The sequence below is a fragment of the Mesoplodon mirus genome (genome assembly GCF_964341445.2).
Source record: "Mesoplodon mirus genome assembly, chromosome: 1".
In the NCBI taxonomy this organism is placed as follows: Eukaryota; Metazoa; Chordata; class Mammalia; order Artiodactyla; family Ziphiidae; genus Mesoplodon; species Mesoplodon mirus.
The window spans coordinates 150954942-150971578 of record NC_138976.1 but is presented as its reverse complement, the minus strand read 5'-3'; positions in this window follow the sequence as shown (position 1 = coordinate 150971578).

The following is a 16637-nucleotide window of genomic DNA, read 5'->3' as shown; positions in this document are numbered from 1 at the left end:
ACTCAGACAGGGCTGCTTTGCGGCCCCCGATCTGGGGCAGGGGCAGTGGGCGGCCTGTGGCCCCGTCAGGAGCCTCTCCGCGTGTGTCCCAGGGACCCATCTGCCTGCGAGCCTCGGTCACCTGGCAGGAAGCTACGATGCCCAGACCTATGGTTAGCTGTGCAGCGAGGTGTACTGCGCGGACAGGTTCCACACACACTTCAAGTAAGAGGGCGGCCTGAGTGGAAAGGTGAGAGTTTGGGCAGCTGTGCAGACAAAGAAAGCACCCTTTGGCCTGGGCCTAAATTCTTGTGACACTCCACTGGGCCTGCCAGGCTCTGAGGTCCCTGCGCCTGGCCCCCTGCTCCCCTGCCCATTGTTCAGTCACAGCAGAGATGGCCACACCCACTCCCTCAGTGAGGGCAGTGTTCCAACCTCCCTCAGCCCCGCCCCCTATCCGCAGTTAACCATGGACTACAGAGGCTGCATTCTGAGGCCAGGGCATTCCGAAAATGCCAAGGGCAGACATGAAGACCTTTAATGATTTCCTCTTGTGTCAGTTTTGGTAAACTTTAGGAGCTTGGAAATGGTCCACTTGACAGAAATGTTCAAACTTACTGGCATTTCATATATTCTCTGCTCTAACATTGTCCTGACTCTTTCTGTATATTCTTTACTTATGTTTTTGTTTTCCTTAATCAAAGTGTGTCTTTTAAATCTTTTCAAAGAAGATTCTTTGGACTTACTAAATCACCTGAATTTTATACGTTTTCTGTTGTATTAAGTTCTGCTCATATCTTTATTTAACTTTTTTCTATGTTCTCAGGGTTTATTGTTTTCATCTTCTGATGTCAATTAAAACACTTGGTTATTCATTTTACTAAATCTTTTTACTTATAAAGATTTGAACTTTTGAAGATTCCAGCTTACTTGTACGTTTCTAAGGGTCAGGTCCTCTCCATTGTTGCTGGCCTAAGGCTTAGTTCACCATAGAGCAATGTAAATATTGACCTATTTTCCCCTCGACTTTCTGTGATCCCCTACATCTCACCTTTCTTTGAAGACAAGCCATTTGAAATACCCTTAACTTATTTCACAGCCAATAAGTCATTGAAATAATGGGTATTTTTTAGGGAAATCTTCTTATATAATTAGGCAGAAAATCTGACCTGCCATAGTTTTCAAAACAGCATAATTTCACTCTTCTCAATGATTAATCTGTTGTATTACACAACCTTTGTGTATTTAGCTTTATCAATGACATGATCTTTAAAAATGTTTTAGAGATCCTACCAGTCTTTGAAAACATCCTCGTGCCTTGTTTCAGTTCCAGTTTTATGTATATTTTCTGCCTTGCAACCGATTATTCCTACATCTGATGGATGGCCTTGGGAATGTAATTCTGGTATTGATTGTTTTGGCTGAATGTCTCCCCTTGTAGCTGCTTTCTTCATTATTGTGTAAAGTTAGACCATGAGCTCATGTTTAGCTAAACAGCTGACCTTGTAAGAGGCTTAGGTGTGAACGCTCGTAAGTTTCAGCAGAAAGTCGGCCAAGATTTATTTGTGTCCCTCCAATGAGTGGCCGGCAAGGACCCCGTTTTCTACAAGTGTTGGTCCAATACTCCCTCTAGAGGCAGGGCACTCAGACAGGGCTGCTTTGCGGGCCCCGATCTGGGGCAGGGGCAGTGGGCGGCCTGTGGCCCGGGCAGGAGCCACTCTGCGTGTGTCCCAGGGACCCATCTGCCTGTGAGCCTCGGTCACCAGGCAGGAAGCTACGATGCCCAGACCTATGGTTAGCTGTGCAGCGAGGTGTACTGCGCGTACAGGTTCCACACACACTTCAAGTAAGAGGGCGGCCTGAGTGGAAAGGTGAGAGTTTGGGCAGCTGTGCAGACAAAGAAAGCGCCCTTTGACCTGGGCCTAAATGCTTGTGACACTCCACTGGGCCTGCCGGGCTCCGAGGGCCCTGCCCTGGGACCCTGCTCCCCTGCTCTTTGTTCAGTCACAGCAGAAATGGCCACACCCACTCCCTCAGTGAGGGCAGTGTTCCAACCTCACTCAGCCCCGCCCCCTCTCCGCAGGTTACCATGGACTACAGAGGCTGCATTCTGAGGCAAGGGCGTTCCGAGAATGCCAAGGGCAGACATGATGACCTTAAATGATTTCCTCTTGTGTCAATTTTGGTAAACTTTAGGAGCTAGGAAATGGTCCACTTTACAGAAATGTTCAAATTTACTGGCATTTCATATATTCTCTGCTCTAACATTGTCCTGACTCTTTCTGTATATTCTTTATTTATGTTTTTGTTTTCCTTAATCAAAGTGTGTCTTTTAAATCTTTTCAAAGAAGATTCTTTGGACTTAATAAATCACCTGAATTTTATACGTTTTCTGTTGTATTAAATTCTGCTCATATATTTATTTAACTTTTTTCTATGTTCTCAGGGTTTATTGTTTTCATCTTCTGATGTCAATTAAAACACTTGGTTATTCATTTTAATAAATCTTTTTACTTATAAAGATTTGAACTTTTGAAGATTCCAGCTTACTTGTACGTTTCTAAGGGTCAGGTCCTCTCCATTGTTGCTGGCCTGAGGCTTAGTTCACCATATAGCAATGTATATATTGACCTATTTTCCCCTCGACTTTCTGTGATCCCCTACATCTCACCTTTCTTTGCAGACAAGCCATTTGAAATACCCTTAACTTATTTCACAGCCAAAAAGTCTTTGAAATAATGGGTATTTTTTAGAGAAATCTTCTTATATAATTAGGCCGAAAATCTGACCTGCCATAGTTTTCAAAACAGCATAATTTCACTCTTCTCAATGATTAATCTGTTGTATTACACAACCTTTGTGTATTTAGCTTTATCAATGACATGTCCTTTAAAAATGTTTTAGAGATCCTACCAGTCTTTGAAAACATCCTCGTGCCTTGTTTCAGTTCCAGTTTTATGTATATTTTCTGCCTTGCACCCGATTATTCCTACATCTGATGGATGGCCTTGGGAATCTAATTCTGGTATTGATTGTTTTGGCTGATTGTCTCCCCTTGTAGCTGCTTTCTTCATTATTGTGTAAAGTTAGATCATGAGCCCATGTTTAGCTAAACAGCTGACCTTGTAAGAGGCTTAGGTGTGAACGCTCGTAAGTTTCAGCAGAAAGTCGGCCAAGATTTATTTGTGTCCCTCCAATGAGTGGCCCGCAAGGACCCCGTTTTCTACAAGTGGTGGTCCAATACTCCCTCTAGAGGCAGGGGACTCAGACAGGGCTGCTTTGCGGCCCCCGATCTGGGGCAGGGACAGTGGGCGGCCTGTGGCCCGGGCAGGAGCCTCTCCGCGTGTGTCCAAGGGACCCATCTGCCTGTGAGCCTCGGTCACCTGGCAGGAAGCTACGATGCCCAGACCTATGGTTAGCTGTGCAGCGAGGTGTACTGCGCGGACAGGTTCCACACACACTTCAAGTAAGAGGGCGGCCTGAGTGGAAAGGTGAGAGTTTGGGCAGCTGTGCAGACAAAGAAAGCGCCCTTTGGCCTGGGCCTAAATGCTTGTGACACTCCACTGGGCCTGCCGGGCTCTGAGGGCCCTGCCCTGGGCCCCCTGCTCCCCTGCCCTTTGTTCAGTCACAGCAGAGATGGCCACACCCACTCCCTCAGTGAGGGCAGTGTCCCAACCTCCCTCAGCTCCGCCCCCTTTCCACAGGTTACCATGGACTACAGAGGCTGCATTCTGAGGCCAGGGCGTTCCGAGAATGCCAAGGGCTGACATGAAGACCTTAAATGATTTCCTCTTGTGTCAGTTTTGTTAAACTTTAGGAGCTAGGAAATGGTACACTTGACAGAAATGTTCAAACTTACTGGCATTTCATATATTCTCTGCTCTAACATTGTCCTGACTCTTTCTGTATATTCTTTACTTATGTTTTTGTTTTCCTTAATCAAAGTGTGTCTTTTAAATCTTTTCAAAGAAGATTCTTTGGACTTACTAAATCACCTGAATTTTATACGTTTTCTGTTGTATTAAGTTCTGCTCATATCTTTATTTAACTTTTTTCTATGTTCTCAGGGTTTATTGTTTTCATCTTCTGATGTCAATTAAAACACTTAGTTATTCATTTTAATAAATCTTTTTACTTATAAAGATTTGAACTTTTGAAGATTCCAGCTTACTTGTACGTTTCTAAGGGTCAGGTCCTCTCCATTGTTGCTGGCCTAAGGCTTAGTTCACCATATAACTATGTATATATTGACCTATTTTCCCCTCGACTTTCTGTGATCCCCTACATCTCACCTTTCTTTGCAGACAAGCCTTTTGAAAAACCCTTAACTTATTTCACAGTCAATAAGGCTTTGAAATAATGTGTATTTTTTAGAGAAATATTCTTATATAATTAGGCAGAAAATCTGACCTGCCATAGTTTTCAAAACAGCATAATTTCACTCTTCTCAATGATTAATCTGTTGTATTACACAACCTTTGTGTATTTAGCTTTATCAATGTCATGTCCTTTAAAAATGTTTTAGAGATCCTACCAGTCTTTGAAAACATCCTCGTGCCTTGTTTCAATTCCAGTTTTATGTATATTTTCTGCCTTGCACCCGATTATACCTACATCTGATGGATGGCCTTGGGAATCTAATTCTGGTATTGATGGTTTTGGCTGATTGTCTCCCCTTGTAGCTGCTTTCTTCATTATTGTGTAAAGTTAGATCATGAGCCCATGTTTAGCTAAACAGCTGACCTTGTAAGAGGCTTAGGTGTGAACGCTCGTAAGTTTCAGCAGAAAGTCGGCCAAGATTTATTTGTGTCCCTCCAATGAGTGGCCCGCAAGGACCCCGTTTTCTACAAGTGTTGGTCCAATACTCCCTCTAGAGGCAGGGGACTCAGACAGGGCTGCTTTGCGGCCCCCGATCTGGGGCAGGGGCAGTGGGCGGCCTGTGGCCCCGTCAGGAGCCTCTCCGCGTGTGTCCCAGGGACCCATCTGCCTGCGAGCCTCGGTCACCTGGCAGGAAGCTACGATGCCCAGACCTATGGTTAGCTGTGCAGCGAGGTGTACTGCGCGGACAGGTTCCACACACACTTCAAGTAAGAGGGCGGCCTGAGTGGAAAGGTGAGAGTTTGGGCAGCTGTGCAGACAAAGAAAGCACCCTTTGGCCTGGGCCTAAATTCTTGTGACACTCCACTGGGCCTGCCAGGCTCTGAGGTCCCTGCGCCTGGCCCCCTGCTCCCCTGCCCATTGTTCAGTCACAGCAGAGATGGCCACACCCACTCCCTCAGTGAGGGCAGTGTTCCAACCTCCCTCAGCCCCGCCCCCTATCCGCAGTTAACCATGGACTACAGAGGCTGCATTCTGAGGCCAGGGCATTCCGAAAATGCCAAGGGCAGACATGAAGACCTTTAATGATTTCCTCTTGTGTCAGTTTTGGTAAACTTTAGGAGCTTGGAAATGGTCCACTTGACAGAAATGTTCAAACTTACTGGCATTTCATATATTCTCTGCTCTAACATTGTCCTGACTCTTTCTGTATATTCTTTACTTATGTTTTTGTTTTCCTTAATCAAAGTGTGTCTTTTAAATCTTTTCAAAGAAGATTCTTTGGACTTACTAAATCACCTGAATTTTATACGTTTTCTGTTGTATTAAGTTCTGCTCATATCTTTATTTAACTTTTTTCTATGTTCTCAGGGTTTATTGTTTTCATCTTCTGATGTCAATTAAAACACTTGGTTATTCATTTTACTAAATCTTTTTACTTATAAAGATTTGAACTTTTGAAGATTCCAGCTTACTTGTACGTTTCTAAGGGTCAGGTCCTCTCCATTGTTGCTGGCCTAAGGCTTAGTTCACCATAGAGCAATGTAAATATTGACCTATTTTCCCCTCGACTTTCTGTGATCCCCTACATCTCACCTTTCTTTGAAGACAAGCCATTTGAAATACCCTTAACTTATTTCACAGCCAATAAGTCATTGAAATAATGGGTATTTTTTAGGGAAATCTTCTTATATAATTAGGCAGAAAATCTGACCTGCCATAGTTTTCAAAACAGCATAATTTCACTCTTCTCAATGATTAATCTGTTGTATTACACAACCTTTGTGTATTTAGCTTTATCAATGACATGATCTTTAAAAATGTTTTAGAGATCCTACCAGTCTTTGAAAACATCCTCGTGCCTTGTTTCAGTTCCAGTTTTATGTATATTTTCTGCCTTGCAACCGATTATTCCTACATCTGATGGATGGCCTTGGGAATGTAATTCTGGTATTGATTGTTTTGGCTGAATGTCTCCCCTTGTAGCTGCTTTTTCATTATTGTGTAAAGTTAGACCATGAGCTCATGTTTAGCTAAACAGCTGACCTTGTAAGAGGCTTAGGTGTGAACGCTCGTAAGTTTCAGCAGAAAGTCGGCCAAGATTTATTTGTGTCCCTCCAATGAGTGGCCCGCAAGGACCCCGTTTTCTACAAGTGTTGGTCCAATACTCCCTCTAGAGGCAGGGCACTCAGACAGGGCTGCTTTGCGGGCCCCGATCTGGGGCAGGGGCAGTGGGCGGCCTGTGGCCCGGGCAGGAGCCACTCTGCGTGTGTCCCAGGGACCCATCTGCCTGTGAGCCTCGGTCACCAGGCAGGAAGCTACGATGCCCAGACCTATGGTTAGCTGTGCAGCGAGGTGTACTGCGCGTACAGGTTCCACACACACTTCAAGTAAGAGGGCGGCCTGAGTGGAAAGGTGAGAGTTTGGGCAGCTGTGCAGACAAAGAAAGCGCCCTTTGGCCTGGGCCTAAATGCTTGTGACACTCCACTGGGCCTGCCGGGCTCCGAGGGCCCTGCCCTGGGCCCCCTGCTCCCCTGCTCTTTGTTCAGTCACAGCAGAAATGGCCACACCCACTCCCTCAGTGAGGGCAGTGTTCCAACCTCACTCAGCCCCGCCCCCTCTCCGCAGGTTACCATGGACTACAGAGGCTGCATTCTGAGGCAAGGGCGTTCCGAGAATGCCAAGGGCAGACATGATGACCTTAAATGATTTCCTCTTGTGTCAATTTTGGTAAACTTTAGGAGCTAGGAAATGGTCCACTTTACAGAAATGTTCAAATTTACTGGCATTTCATATATTCTCTGCTCTAACATTGTCCTGACTCTTTCTGTATATTCTTTATTTATGTTTTTGTTTTCCTTAATCAAAGTGTGTCTTTTAAATCTTTTCAAAGAAGATTCTTTGGACTTAATAAATCACCTGAATTTTATACGTTTTCTGTTGTATTAAATTCTGCTCATATATTTATTTAACTTTTTTCTATGTTCTCAGGGTTTATTGTTTTCATCTTCTGATGTCAATTAAAACACTTGGATATTCATTTTAATAAATCTTTTTACTTATAAAGATGTGAACTTTTGAAGATTCCAGCTTACTTGTACGTTTCTAAGGGTCAGGTCCTCTCCATTGTTGCTGGCCTGAGGCTTAGTTCACCATATAGCAATGTATATATTGACCTATTTTCCCCTCGACTTTCTGTGATCCCCTACATCTCACCTTTCTTTGCAGACAAGCCATTTGAAATACCCTTAACTTATTTCACAGCCAAAAAGTCTTTGAAATAATGGGTATTTTTTAGAGAAATCTTCTTATATAATTAGGCCGAAAATCTGACCTGCCATAGTTTTCAAAACAGCATAATTTCACTCTTCTCAATGATTAATCTGTTGTATTACACAACCTTTGTGTATTTAGCTTTATCAATGACATGTCCTTTAAAAATGTTTTAGAGATCCTACCAGTCTTTGAAAACATCCTCGTGCCTTGTTTCAGTTCCAGTTTTATGTATATTTTCTGCCTTGCACCCGATTATTCCTACATCTGATGGATGGCCTTGGGAATCTAATTCTGGTATTGATTGTTTTGGCTGATTGTCTCCCCTTGTAGCTGCTTTCTTCATTATTGTGTAAAGTTAGATCATGAGCCCATGTTTAGCTAAACAGCTGACCTTGTAAGAGGCTTAGGTGTGAACGCTCGTAAGTTTCAGCAGAAAGTCGGCCAAGATTTATTTGTGTCCCTCCAATGAGTGGCCCGCAAGGACCCCGTTTTCTACAAGTGTTGGTCCAATACTCCCTCTAGAGGCAGGGGACTCAGACAGGGCTGCTTTGCGGCCCCCGATCTGGGGCAGGGGCAGTGGGCAGCCTGTGGCCCGGGCAGGAGCCTCTCCGCGTGTGTCCCAGGGACCCATCTGCCTGCGAGCCTCGGTCACCTGGCAGGAAGCTACGATGCCCAGACCTATGGTTAGCTGTGCAGCGAGGTGTACTGCGCGGACAGGTTCCACACACACTTCAAGTAAGAGGGCGGCCTGAGTGGAAAGGTGAGAGTTTGGGCAGCTGTGCAGACAAAGAAAGCGCCCTTTGGCCTAGGCCTAAATGCTTGTGACACTCCACTGGGCCTGCCGGGCTCTGAGGGCCCTGCCCTGGGCCCCCTGCTCCCCTGCCCTTTGTTCAGTCACAGCAGAGATGGCCACACCCACTCCCTCAATGAGGGCAGTGTCCCAACCTCCCTCAGCCCCGCCCCCTCTCCGCAGGTTACCATGGACTACAGAGGCTGCATTCTGAGGCCAGGGCTTTCGGAGAATGCCAAGGGCAGACATGATGACCTTAAATGATTTCCACTTGTGTCAGTTTTGGTAAACTTTAGGAGCTAGGAAATGGTCCACTTTACAGAAATGTTCAAATTTACTGGCATTTCATATATTCTCTGCTCTAACATTGTCCTGACTCTTTCTGTATATTCTTTACTTATGTTTTTGTTTTCCTTAATCAAAGTGTGTCTTTTAAATCTTTTCAAAGAAGATTCTTTGGACTTACTAAATCACCTGAATTTTATACGTTTTCTGCTGTATTAAGTTCTGCTCATATCTTTATTTAACTTTTTTCTATGTTCTCAGGGTTTATTGTTTTCATCTTCTGATGTCAATTAAAACACTTGGTTATTCATTTTACTAAAACTTTTTACTTATAAAGATTTGAACTTTTGAAGATTCCAGCTTACTTGTACGTTTCTAAGGGTCAGGTCCTCTCCATTGTTGCTGGCCTAAGGCTTAGTTCACCATAGAGCAATGTATATATTGAACTATTTTCCCCTCGACTTTCTGTGATCCCCTACATCTCACCTTTCTTTGAAGACAAGACATTTGAAATAACCTTAACTTATTTCACAGCCAATAAGTCTTTGAAATAATGGGTATTTTTTAGAGAAATCTTCTTATATAATTAGGCAGAAAATCTGACCTGCCATAGTTTTCAAAACAGCATAATTTCACTCTTCTCAATGATTAATCTGTTGTATTACACAACCTTTGTGTATTTAGCTTTATCAATGACATGTCCTTTAAAAATGTTTTAGAGATCCTACCAGTCTTTGAAAACATCCTTGTGCCTTGTATCAGTTCCAGTTTTATGTATATTTTCTGCCTTGCACCCGATTATTCCTACATCTGATGGATGGCCTTGGGAATCTAATACTGGTATTGATTGTTTTGGCTGATTGTCTCCCCTTGTAGCTGCTTTCTCATTATTGTGTAAATTTAGATCATGAGCTCATGTTTAGCTAAACAGCTGACCTTCTAAGAGGCTTAGGTGTGAACGCTCGTAAGTTTCAGCAGAAAGTCGGCCAAGATTTATTTGTGTCCCTCCAATGAGTGGCCCGCAAGGACCCCGTTTTCTACAAGTGTTGGTCCAATACTCCCTCTAGAGGCAGGAGACTCAGACAGGGCTGCTTTTTGTCCCCCGATCTGGGGCAGGGGCAGTGGGCGGCCTGTGGCCCTGGCAGGAGCCTCTCCGCGTGTGTCCCAGGGACCCATCTGCCTTCGAGCCTCGGTCACCTGGCAGGAAGCTACGATGCCCAGACCTATGGTTAGCTGTGCAGCGAGGTGTACTGCACGGACAGGTTCCACACACACTTCAAGTAAGAGCGCGGCCTGAGTGGAAAAGTGAGAGTTTGGGCAGCTGTGCAGACAAAGAAAGCGCCCTTTGGCCTGGGCCTAAATGCTTGTGACACTCCACTGGGCCTGCCGGGCTCTGAGGGCCCTGCCCTGGGCCCCCTGCTCCCCTGCCATTTGTTCAGTCACAGCAGAGATGGCCACACCCACTCCCTCAGTGAGGGCAGTGTTCCAACCTCGCTCAGCCCCGCCCCCTCTCCGCAGGTTACCATGGACTACAGAGGCTGCATTCTGAGGCCAGGGCGTTCCGAGAATGCCAAGGGCAGACATGATGACCTTAAATGATTTCCTCTTGTGTCAGGTTTGGTAAACTTTAGGAGCTAGGAAATGGTCCACTTTACAGAAATGTTCAAATTTACTGGCATTTCATATATTCTCTGCTCTAACATTGTCCTGACTGTTTCTGTATATTCTTTATTTATGTTTTTGTTTTCCTTAATCAAAGTGTGTCTTTTAAATCTTTTCAAAGAAGATTCTTTGGACTTAATAAATCACCTGAATTTTATACGTTTTCTGTTGTATTAAATTCTGCTCATATATTTATTTAACTTTTTTCTATGTTTTCAGGGTTTATTGTTTTCATCTTCTGATGTCAATTAAAACACTTGGTTATTCATTTTAATAAATCTTTTTACTTATAAAGATTTGAACTTTTGAAGATTCCAGCTTACTTGTACGTTTCTAAGGGTCAGGTCCTCTCCATTGTTGCTGGCCTGAGGCTTAGTTCACCATATAGCAATGTATATATTGACCTATTTTCCCCTCGACTTTCTGTGATCCCCTACATCTCACCTTTCTTTGCAGACAAGCCATTTGAAATACCCTTAACTTATTTCACAGCCAAAAAGTCTTTGAAATAATGGGTATTTTTTAGAGAAATCTTCTTATATAATTAGGCCGAAAATCTGACCTGCCATAGTTTTCAAAACAGCATAATTTCACTCTTCTCAATGATTAATCTGTTGTATTACACAACCTTTGTGTATTTAGCTTTATCAATGACATGTCCTTTAAAAATGTTTTAGAGATCCTACCAGTCTTTGAAAACATCCTCGTGCCTTGTTTCAGTTCCAGTTTTATGTATATTTTCTGCCTTGCACCCGATTATTCCTACATCTGATGGATGGCCTTGGGAATCTAATTCTGGTATTGATTGTTTTGGCTGATTGTCTCCCCTTGTAGCTGCTTTCTTCATTATTGTGTAAAGTTAGATCATGAGCCCATGTTTAGCTAAACAGCTGACCTTGTAAGAGGCTTAGGTGTGAACGCTCGTAAGTTTCAGCAGAAAGTCGGCCAAGATTTATTTGTGTCCCTCCAATGAGTGGCCCGCAAGGACCCCGTTTTCTACAAGTGTTGGTCCAATACTCCCTCTAGAGGCAGGGGACTCAGACAGGGCTGCTTTGCGGCCCCCGATCTGGGGCAGGGGCAGTGGGCGGCCTGTGGCCCGGGCAGGAGCCTCTCCGCGTGTGTCCCAGGGACCCATCTGCCTGCGAGCCTCGGTCACCTGGCAGGAAGCTACGATGCCCAGACCTATGGTTAGCTGTGCAGCGAGGTGTACTGCGCGGACAGGTTCCACACACACTTCAAGTAAGAGGGCGGCCTGAGTGGAAAGGTGAGAGTTTGGGCAGCTGTGCAGACAAAGAAAGCACCCTTTGGCCTGGGCCTAAATTCTTGTGACACTCCACTGGGCCTGCCAGGCTCTGAGGTCCCTGCGCCTGGCCCCCTGCTCCCCTGCCCATTGTTCAGTCACAGCAGAGATGGCCACACCCACTCCCTCAGTGAGGGCAGTGTTCCAACCTCCCTCAGCCCCGCCCCCTATCCGCAGTTAACCATGGACTACAGAGGCTGCATTCTGAGGCCAGGGCATTCCGAAAATGCCAAGGGCAGACATGAAGACCTTTAATGATTTCCTCTTGTGTCAGTTTTGGTAAACTTTAGGAGCTTGGAAATGGTCCACTTGACAGAAATGTTCAAACTTACTGGCATTTCATATATTCTCTGCTCTAACATTGTCCTGACTCTTTCTGTATATTCTTTACTTATGTTTTTGTTTTCCTTAATCAAAGTGTGTCTTTTAAATCTTTTCAAAGAAGATTCTTTGGACTTACTAAATCACCTGAATTTTATACGTTTTCTGTTGTATTAAGTTCTGCTCATATCTTTATTTAACTTTTTTCTATGTTCTCAGGGTTTATTGTTTTCATCTTCTGATGTCAATTAAAACACTTGGTTATTCATTTTACTAAATCTTTTTACTTATAAAGATTTGAACTTTTGAAGATTCCAGCTTACTTGTACGTTTCTAAGGGTCAGGTCCTCTCCATTGTTGCTGGCCTAAGGCTTAGTTCACCATAGAGCAATGTAAATATTGACCTATTTTCCCCTCGACTTTCTGTGATCCCCTACATCTCACCTTTCTTTGAAGACAAGCCATTTGAAATACCCTTAACTTATTTCACAGCCAATAAGTCATTGAAATAATGGGTATTTTTTAGGGAAATCTTCTTATATAATTAGGCAGAAAATCTGACCTGCCATAGTTTTCAAAACAGCATAATTTCACTCTTCTCAATGATTAATCTGTTGTATTACACAACCTTTGTGTATTTAGCTTTATCAATGACATGATCTTTAAAAATGTTTTAGAGATCCTACCAGTCTTTGAAAACATCCTCGTGCCTTGTTTCAGTTCCAGTTTTATGTATATTTTCTGCCTTGCAACCGATTATTCCTACATCTGATGGATGGCCTTGGGAATGTAATTCTGGTATTGATTGTTTTGGCTGATTGTCTCCCCTTGTAGCTGCTTTCTTCATTATTGTGTAAAGTTAGACCATGAGCTCATGTTTAGCTAAACAGCTGACCTTGTAAGAGGCTTAGGTGTGAACGCTCGTAAGTTTCAGCAGAAAGTCGGCCAAGATTTATTTGTGTCCCTCCAATGAGTGGCCCGCAAGGACCCCGTTTTCTACAAGTGTTGGTCCAATACTCCCTCTAGAGGCAGGGCACTCAGACAGGGCTGCTTTGCGGGCCCCGATCTGGGGCAGGGGCAGTGGGCGGCCTGTGGCCCGGGCAGGAGCCACTCTGCGTGTGTCCCAGGGACCCATCTGCCTGTGAGCCTCGGTCACCAGGCAGGAAGCTACGATGCCCAGAACTATGGTTAGCTGTGCAGCGAGGTGTACTGCGCGTACAGGTTCCACACACACTTCAAGTAAGAGGGCGGCCTGAGTGGAAAGGTGAGAGTTTGGGCAGCTGTGCAGACAAAGAAAGCGCCCTTTGGCCTGGGCCTAAATGCTTGTGACACTCCACTGGGCCTGCCGGGCTCCGAGGGCCCTGCCCTGGGCCCCCTGCTCCCCTGCTCTTTGTTCAGTCACAGCAGAAATGGCCACACCCACTCCCTCAGTGAGGGCAGTGTTCCAACCTCACTCAGCCCCGCCCCCTCTCCGCAGGTTACCATGGACTACAGAGGCTGCATTCTGAGGCAAGGGCGTTCCGAGAATGCCAAGGGCAGACATGATGACCTTAAATGATTTCCTCTTGTGTCAATTTTGGTAAACTTTAGGAGCTAGGAAATGGTCCACTTTACAGAAATGTTCAAATTTACTGGCATTTCATATATTCTCTGCTCTAACATTGTCCTGACTCTTTCTGTATATTCTTTATTTATGTTTTTGTTTTCCTTAATCAAAGTGTGTCTTTTAAATCTTTTCAAAGAAGATTCTTTGGACTTAATAAATCACCTGAATTTTATACGTTTTCTGTTGTATTAAATTCTGCTCATATATTTATTTAACTTTTTTCTATGTTCTCAGGGTTTATTGTTTTCATCTTCTGATGTCAATTAAAACACTTGGTTATTCATTTTAATAAATCTTTTTACTTATAAAGATTTGAACTTTTGAAGATTCCAGCTTACTTGTACGTTTCTAAGGGTCAGGTCCTCTCCATTGTTGCTGGCCTAAGGCTTAGTTCACCATATAGCAATGTATATATTGACCTATTTTCCCCTCGACTTTCTGTGATCCCCTACATCTCACCTTTCTTTGCAGACAAGCCATTTGAAATACCCTTAACTTATTTCACAGCCAAAAAGTCTTTGAAATAATGGGTATTTTTTAGAGAAATCTTCTTATATAATTAGGCCGAAAATCTGACCTGCCATAGTTTTCAAAACAGCATAATTTCACTCTTCTCAATGATTAATCTGTTGTATTACACAACCTTTGTGTATTTAGCTTTATCAATGACATGTCCTTTAAAAATGTTTTAGAGATCCTACCAGTCTTTGAAAACATCCTCGTGCCTTGTTTCAGTTCCAGTTTTATGTATATTTTCTGCCTTGCACCCGATTATTCCTACATCTGATGGATGGCCTTGGGAATCTAATTCTGGTATTGATTGTTTTGGCTGATTGTCTCCCCTTGTAGCTGCTTTCTTCATTATTGTGTAAAGTTAGATCATGAGCCCATGTTTAGCTAAACAGCTGACCTTGTAAGAGGCTTAGGTGTGAACGCTCGTAAGTTTCAGCAGAAAGTCGGCCAAGATTTATTTGTGTCCCTCCAATGAGTGGCCCGCAAGGACCCCGTTTCCTACAAGTGTTGGTCCAATACTCCCTCTAGAGGCAGGGGACTCAGACAGGGCTGCTTTGCGGCCCCCGATCTGGGGCAGGGGCAGTGGGCAGCCTGTGGCCCGGGCAGGAGCCTCTCCGCGTGTGTCCCAGGGACCCATCTGCCTGCGAGCCTCGGTCACCTGGCAGGAAGCTACGATGCCCAGACCTATGGTTAGCTGTGCAGCGAGGTGTACTGCGCGGACAGGTTCCACACACACTTCAAGTAAGAGGGCGGCCTGAGTGGAAAGGTGAGAGTTTGGGCAGCTGTGCAGACAAAGAAAGCGCCCTTTGGCCTAGGCCTAAATGCTTGTGACACTCCACTGGGCCTGCCGGGCTCTGAGGGCCCTGCCCTGGGCCCCCTGCTCCCCTGCCCTTTGTTCAGTCACAGCAGAGATGGCCACACCCACTCCCTCAATGAGGGCAGTGTCCCAACCTCCCTCAGCCCCGCCCCCTCTCCGCAGGTTACCATGGACTACAGAGGCTGCATTCTGAGGCCAGGGCTTTCGGAGAATGCCAAGGGCAGACATGATGACCTTAAATGATTTCCACTTGTGTCAGTTTTGGTAAACTTTAGGAGCTAGGAAATGGTCCACTTTACAGAAATGTTCAAATTTACTGGCATTTCATATATTCTCTGCTCTAACATTGTCCTGACTCTTTCTGTATATTCTTTACTTATGTTTTTGTTTTCCTTAATCAAAGTGTGTCTTTTAAATCTTTTCAAAGAAGATTCTTTGGACTTACTAAATCACCTGAATTTTATACGTTTTCTGCTGTATTAAGTTCTGCTCATATCTTTATTTAACTTTTTTCTATGTTCTCAGGGTTTATTGTTTTCATCTTCTGATGTCAATTAAAACACTTGGTTATTCATTTTACTAAAACTTTTTACTTATAAAGATTTGAACTTTTGAAGATTCCAGCTTACTTGTACGTTTCTAAGGGTCAGGTCCTCTCCATTGTTGCTGGCCTAAGGCTTAGTTCACCATAGAGCAATGTATATATTGAACTATTTTCCCCTCGACTTTCTGTGATCCCCTACATCTCACCTTTCTTTGAAGACAAGACATTTGAAATACCCTTAACTTATTTCACAGCCAATAAGTCTTTGAAATAATGGGTATTTTTTAGAAAAATCTTCTTATATAATTAGGCAGAAAATCTGACCTGCCATAGTTTTCAAAACAGCATAATTTCACTCTTCTCAATGATTAATCTGTTGTATTACACAACCTTTGTGTATTTAGCTTTATCAATGACATGTCCTTTAAAAATGTTTTAGAGATCCTACCAGTCTTTGAAAACATCCTTGTGCCTTGTATCAGTTCCAGTTTTATGTATATTTTCTGCCTTGCACCCGATTATTCCTACATCTGATGGATGGCCTTGGGAATCTAATACTGGTATTGATTGTTTTGGCTGATTGTCTCCCCTTGTAGCTGCTTTCTCATTATTGTGTAAATTTAGATCATGAGCTCATGTTTAGCTAAACAGCTGACCTTCTAAGAGGCTTAGGTGTGAACGCTCGTAAGTTTCAGCAGAAAGTCGGCCAAGATTTATTTGTGTCCCTCCAATGAGTGGCCCGCAAGGACCCCGTTTTCTACAAGTGTTGGTCCAATACTCCCTCTAGAGGCAGGAGACTCAGACAGGGCTGCTTTTTGTCCCCAGATCTGGGGCAGGGGCAGTGGGCGGCCTGTGGCCCTGGCAGGAGCCTCTCCGCGTGTGTCCCAGGGACCCATCTGCCTTCGAGCCTCGGTCACCTGGCAGGAAGCTACGATGCCCAGACCTATGGTTAGCTGTGCAGCGAGGTGTACTGCACGGACAGGTTCCACACACACTTCAAGTAAGAGCGCGGCCTGAGTGGAAAAGTGAGAGTTTGGGCAGCTGTGCAGACAAAGAAAGCGCCCTTTGGCCTGGGCCTAAATGCTTGTGACACTCCACTGGGCCTGCAGGGCTCTGAGAGCCCTGCCCTGGGCCCGCTGCTCCCCTGCTCTTTGTTCAGTCACAGCAGAGATGGCCACACCCACTCCCTCAGTGAGGGCAGTGTTCCAACCTCGCTCAGCCCCGCCC